The following is a 6,304-nucleotide window of genomic DNA, read 5'->3' as shown; positions in this document are numbered from 1 at the left end:
TGCCATGGCGGCGGCAGCGGCTGCGGCTGAGGGGGCACGAACGGCAAAGCGGCCCCGAAACCGAGCCGCAAGGCGAACTCAGGGCGCCCCAAGGCTCCCGAGTCACCCCAACCTGCCACGTCGGCCCTTTGTGTTCGTCTCCTACCCATGCCCAGGCGGGGACGGGTCACCGGAGGGACGGCCCGCCTTCCCCCTCACGCCTCCCCCGCCCCGCGGGGGTCTCTCTCCTCTCTCTCCTCGCACTGGCGAAATCAGGCAGCTATTTAAAGCTGTTTGCCATGAATGTTTTGTTGTTCCATAGCTCGACAGCCCGGAGGAATTTCTCCTCCTCCCAGGAGGCCTTGCCCAGGTCTGCCTGGCGAGCAGTGTGCATTTGTGTGATGGGTTCTGAATAAAGGAAAAGATAAGTGCGATCCCCTGGCTCCTATCTGGCAGCCCAATATTTGTAAAGGATAAGAATGACCTTCTGCATTATTTCTGGCAGCCCAGTATTTGTTTGTTGTGTTGCCCCAAATTCCACTGACTTCCAGAAGAAGCAGGAACAAACCCCACGTTTTTCCCTCCGTTTTCTGAGCTGTGTGGGTCCATTATGAACAGCAGCCTGATACAATTCGGTATCACACAATATAACCACGAGGGGGTTGTATAGTTAAGGGAGTTACATATTGTGTGGAAAATCACGCTGTGAAAGGTCAGTGTCTGCAAAGGAGACAGAGGAATCCTGCAAAAATCACCTTTATTTGAATAAAGAGAGAGAGCCCAGTGGGCCATACCCCTGAGGGTTTCTCTTGACTTTTTGGAGGATGCACGTTGCCCTCCTCCTTTCCCCAGCTACAGCCATCCCAAACCTTCTCCTACATATTCTCCCTTGAACGCGTATCCCTCCCTCATTGTGCACTTCATGACCCTGGGTTGAGATGTTAATACTCATAAGTCTCTTAGGTCTGTGCATTTTTCCCTGAGGTTCAGAAGTTTCAGGGATTGCACAGCTTGATGTTGGTAAAAACCCCCACACCCATTTTTCCACAACCTGGCAGCTCCGTTCGCATTAAGTCTTTTGTAAACACTTTAAACACATTTCTCCTGTCTCATATGGATAGATGTATATGTTTATGGTTGTAATTTTTTTCTACCTTTAATTTTTCAGAATAGTGAGAACAATGAGAAATTTTATAAATACCAGAATAAAGGCCATAATATTTGACTTTTTAAAACTTTAATCACATCCAGATATTGAGAATGAGGAAACAACAGAGTTGTCATACCTAGAAGGAGGAAGGGACTATGGAAACAAACATGGGCTGATCCAGTGGTGGGCAGCTGTGATGGAAGGACATCCTGGTCACTCTGCACAGCTTTACCTGCCTTTTTAATATACATCTGATTAATGATCTTCTTATAATCTGCTTTTCAGAGCATGGCACGGTTTATATTGCTGGTTGAAGCCAGATGCATAAAGCAATTGCCTTAAAAGCCTGCTCTTTGTCCAGCAAAAATAATTAATCTGTATGTTATAAATCCCTCAGCTTGTTGGACCCGACATAGAGGGGTCACTAGGGGAAGTACACCCAGTTTCCTACTCTGCTGGGTAATTCTGAACACAGCACTTAACCAGCCTGTGCCTCAACCCCACAAAGCTGCATATGGTACCATGGCACCTCATACTAATGCTCATGTAGAAAGCATCTGCAATCTCTGAGTGAGAAATGTTTCATTTTGGGTTCAAATTATTTGTCAGACAGAATGCTTCAGCTGTGCTTCCTCATGCACAGTGGTGGCAACATTTACTCTGCTCCAAGGCAAACTATGTTTTAATATGGCAGCAATGAAGTAAAAAAGGAGCAAACTTTCTTCACTAACTTTTCTGAGGTTAGATACTCAGTAGATCCTTAAATGGGTTAAATATAACACACAACTCCTTCTTAATAATGTTTTGTAGCTTTTATCAGATGAGCCTTTTCCTGCCGGGAATTTAGGCCATCAGTTAAAGAAAACTCAGTATGACAAAGGGTTACTTTGATAATTGCCTTCAGAATTTATGGTGTAATCAAGGTCTCTCAGGAAATAGTGATACTGAAGTCTGGCAAATATAAATGGCTAATTTGCTGTTTGTAGCCCAGCATAAAGATTTAATATCAGAGGTTCTATACCAGAAGTACCTGAACTTGCATCCTGCATGGTGTAGTCAATAAATTCTCCATTCTTCTTACTACCAACTGTTATTGATGTTAGCTGCTGGATAGCCATTAAAGATTTTTGTATTTCATTAAATGTCATGTACAGTGCAAGGAGAGGAAATTAAATGTGGTTTGAACAGACGTCTCTTTTAAAACTTGTTTTACTGATTTAGCTGAACAGAGATATTACTTCTTGTTTTAAATATTTTTAAAAAGCAGTGTCTGCAAGAAGAAAAGCCATGGAGAGAACTATCCACAGTTTCCTAAGCTGTGACTTCTGTGAATGAGCTAGATGTCGTGATAGGAGATAATAAAGTATGATGACTAAGCAGAGTGCTGAAGCTTATCAGAGAAAGTACTACCTCTCTTTTATAAAGAGCTTGATAGACCTTTATGAACTTGCCAAATAAATGCTCTGTGCTTAACCTAATAGTGCAGGCATACAAAGAGAGGCAGGAAATACTCAGAATTAGAAGGGAAAATGAGTTATTACAACAGCTGTCCTATAGCTCTGCTCAGTATAGAAGAGAAAGGAGGGTCTAGTGATATCTTGCTTGCAGCAAAGCAAACAGTGTGTTCCTTAGTCCCTCCTCCACGCCCCACAGAGCCCTCTCTCCCAGTGCAGGTGTGTGGAATTTGGACCTGCAAACTCTGGCTGGCTGGAGAAACTGAGGCCAGTTCATTCCTATGCTGATGAGGCTGGTTCCAATGTTGTATCGGCAGGGCAGGAGAAAGACATTCTACCTGAAAAGTAGCATTAATCTTTTCTCTTCAATAATCTGTTTGGCTTCTTATTGAGGCATTTTACCTTTGACTTGGATTTGTTTCATTACTTTACCACAAATAGAAGACTAGAAATATTCGCAGAAAATGTCCCCTGACTAAACACTAATCACTGATAGTTTTCTGGATTTGTCAAACTGTGGATGTAATAAGTTAAAAACAGCCTGGATACTTGTGAATAGATCATGGTTTAAAGGGCAGTCAAGCCCTCAGCAGACACACCTTCAACATTGTGTGACTGCCTCATTAGCATTGAGGGACTCTGACCTTCCCCAGATCCTGAATATCTCACTTTCCTGCTTATCAAACCAGCCACACTCAGGTGCCAGAGGCAGTGTGGCCATGGGGGCCAAAGCAGAATAATTTTCCTGCTAAGAAAACACAACTTGGTTGTCAAACTGCAGCAGCCCAGGAGTGCTGAGCAGGCCTGGATTTCTGTGAAGGACAAAAGGGTCTGGATTCTCCTCCCTATACGCACCACCCATTCTGAGTCATCTGGGCTGGAAGTACTGGCATAATTGCAAAACATCTTCACACACATGACATGATCCACTGTAGGTTACATGAGGATTCTTGAGTGAGATATTTGGCTGTAATTAAAATACTATGAGGAGAGGCTTTTTTATTGTTGGGTATTTTTCACAAACATTTCTTCACAGGGCAGAGAAAATGGGTATTTTTTTAGCATCACAGGGGTACAGAAAGTGAACTTCTATTTTTTGTTGGCTCATTTCCAGATAAACAAGAACACATTCCAAAGGTCATTTTGTGTTTTAAATTCAACAAAAATTCCATTTTATGTAGTATCTATAGCATATGTCCCATCTGCCATTCAAAACTTTTAAAACTCAACTTCAGACAAAGTTATCTTATAGACTTCAGGCACTGTAAATCGACATGAATTTTGACCACTGTAGATGTGATGATGCTTTGTCACAAAAGCCCAGATCCATGCAGGGCATATACTGTGCTGATTTCACTAAAATTTAGGGGACACAAATAGTTTTATGGTAAAGAAAATCTGCCTTTATAGCTTTGCTTCTTATTTGAAACAGTGCAATTTCTGAGGCCTTAAGATGAATCAGTAAAATGTGCAGATGAGATGTGTTGGACACTGGACCCATGGGAAACCCCTGGATGCTCTCTCTCCCTGTTCTCCATTGCCCTAAATATTTTGTAGTTGTTTACATGTGCAGCAGATGCAAGGTATTAATAAATCTGAATTCTTCACTTACATCACTGGTAACATTTTGAGGCCACTTTCCAGAGATATAAATGGCACCCAATGGAATTTCAGAAACCTGAGTTCTAGAGATTTCAAGTTCTTTTTATACCAGCTGAAGTGAATTAAACCATTTTCTGAAAATTGGGTTCCAGATATTAAAGTCTGGCAGGCAAAGCTGGGTTATCCAAAATTAGATGCCAATTCTGAAAAGATAATTGTAAGTGATGATCTCATAGGGGATGTCTGAGACAAAGTTAAAACTAGAATCTAAATTATCTGACACCAATCTTGTGCATTAACCACAACACTGATTTTTTAATACTGTGAGCTCGAATACTGACTTGTTAAAAGAATAAATGCAGTTTTCAAAACCATCCACAGCACATGCAAAATAGTGTTTTGATGTAATTCACTGAATTCTGGTAGCTGAAATCAATTTGCATCTCAAATTTTCAAAGACAGTAGTTTCAAATAAATTTGTTCTTTAGCATGGTGAAGTTAAGCCCCATGCAGGTAAATATTGCATCTAATTAATTGATTAATGGATTTTTTTTACCATTCTTTATCTGTTTTCTGTACTTCTAAGGTCAATTCTTACCAAATACTTCTACATGGGAGTATCTGTGGTTGCTGTAAAATACTGTACATATTAGATGAAAGAAAGCAGTGAGGTTTTCCATGTGAATGCTGTACATATTAGATGAAAGAAAGGAGTGAGGTTTTCTATGTGAGGGCAGGCTGAGCGAGCTGGGGTTGTTCAGCCTGGAGAAGAGAAGGTTCTGGGGAGACTTTATTTTGCCTTTTCAATACTAGAAGGGGCTTTATAAGAAAAGTGGCAGAAGACTTTTTACCAAGGGCTGCAGTGACACAACAAGGGTAAATGGTTTTAAACAGAGAGGGCAGGTTTAGATTGGGCTTAAGAAAGGCATTTTTTGTCAGAGGTGATGAGACACTGCCACAGGCTGCTCAGAGAGGCTGTGAATACCCTGACTCTGTGAGTATTAAAGGGTTTGACTAAATGAGAGAGACATTTCAGAGTGAACTGCAGTGTCTTTCATTAAGTAGCTTTTCCAGAATGCATACAAATTCTCAATATTGCTGGGAGTTTGAATTGCACCTTTCACTTTTTCTCAAAAGACTTGGTATTTTTAAAGCCTTTTGTTTCTGGCCAAGTCCAAAAACTTACTAAGATTGAGAATGAAAATGGGGAAATAGCTCAAATATGTGGATGCACCACGAGCTTAAGATAAGGAAAACCTCTCTTCCCTTGGCACACTCAATATCACAAACTTTCAACAAGCAACTTTGTAGAGATTATTTTCCCTGAATTTCAAATTAAATAAGACAAACACGAAGGAAAGGAAATACGGAATTTTGGGGGGTTGGTTTGTTTCTTGGTTTTTGGGTTTTTTTATTTTGCAGGTGAACATTGTACGTACTTAAAACTTTTGAATGAGAATTTATATGCTTCTTGATATTGATGGGAGATATTGATGTCTTAGGCTAGATAGTAAGAGAGGAACATGCATTTACTTAGATTCCAGTAGCCAGGCTCATGAAGAGAAAGTCTCAGATGCAAATAAAAGACTGTGAGGTTGTTTCCTAATTGATTAGAAGCAAAGAGCTGTCAGACATCTGGAGTGTGCAAAGTGGAAGACTGACCTCTAATTTCTCAACTTTGGCAGTTTTGATGCCACTCGTACTTTAAATTAGTATTAATACTTGGAGGGGAAATGCAGCCTTCCTCTCTTTAATCTTTTTCTCTTTAATCAACGCTTTATAAATGCAGTAGCACATTTCAGATGTCAGTAATGCATTTTTATCTGGCAATTGATTAATGTGCATAATAAGATGGATAGGCCTGTCTGCTGAGATGCTGAACAGTGACATGCAGTGTAGTGCTACTTGAGGAGGAAATAATCTTTTATTTATTATTTTCATTAGGGCTCATAGCTTTGGAAATCAATAGCTGCTCTAAGATGGATATGACATACTTCTAGTTCCTGTAATTTATGTAAATATTTGTTTCTAATTATTTTTGAGGAAACATCCTTTCTATGCAGAATCAGCTTTACAATCAAAGCCGGTGTTGGGAGGAACACCCTGATCAGATTATTAA

This window comes from Zonotrichia albicollis, chromosome 3 (assembly GCF_047830755.1).
Source record: "Zonotrichia albicollis isolate bZonAlb1 chromosome 3, bZonAlb1.hap1, whole genome shotgun sequence".
In the NCBI taxonomy this organism is placed as follows: domain Eukaryota; kingdom Metazoa; phylum Chordata; class Aves; order Passeriformes; family Passerellidae; genus Zonotrichia; species Zonotrichia albicollis.
This window is presented reverse-complemented; position numbering follows the sequence as displayed.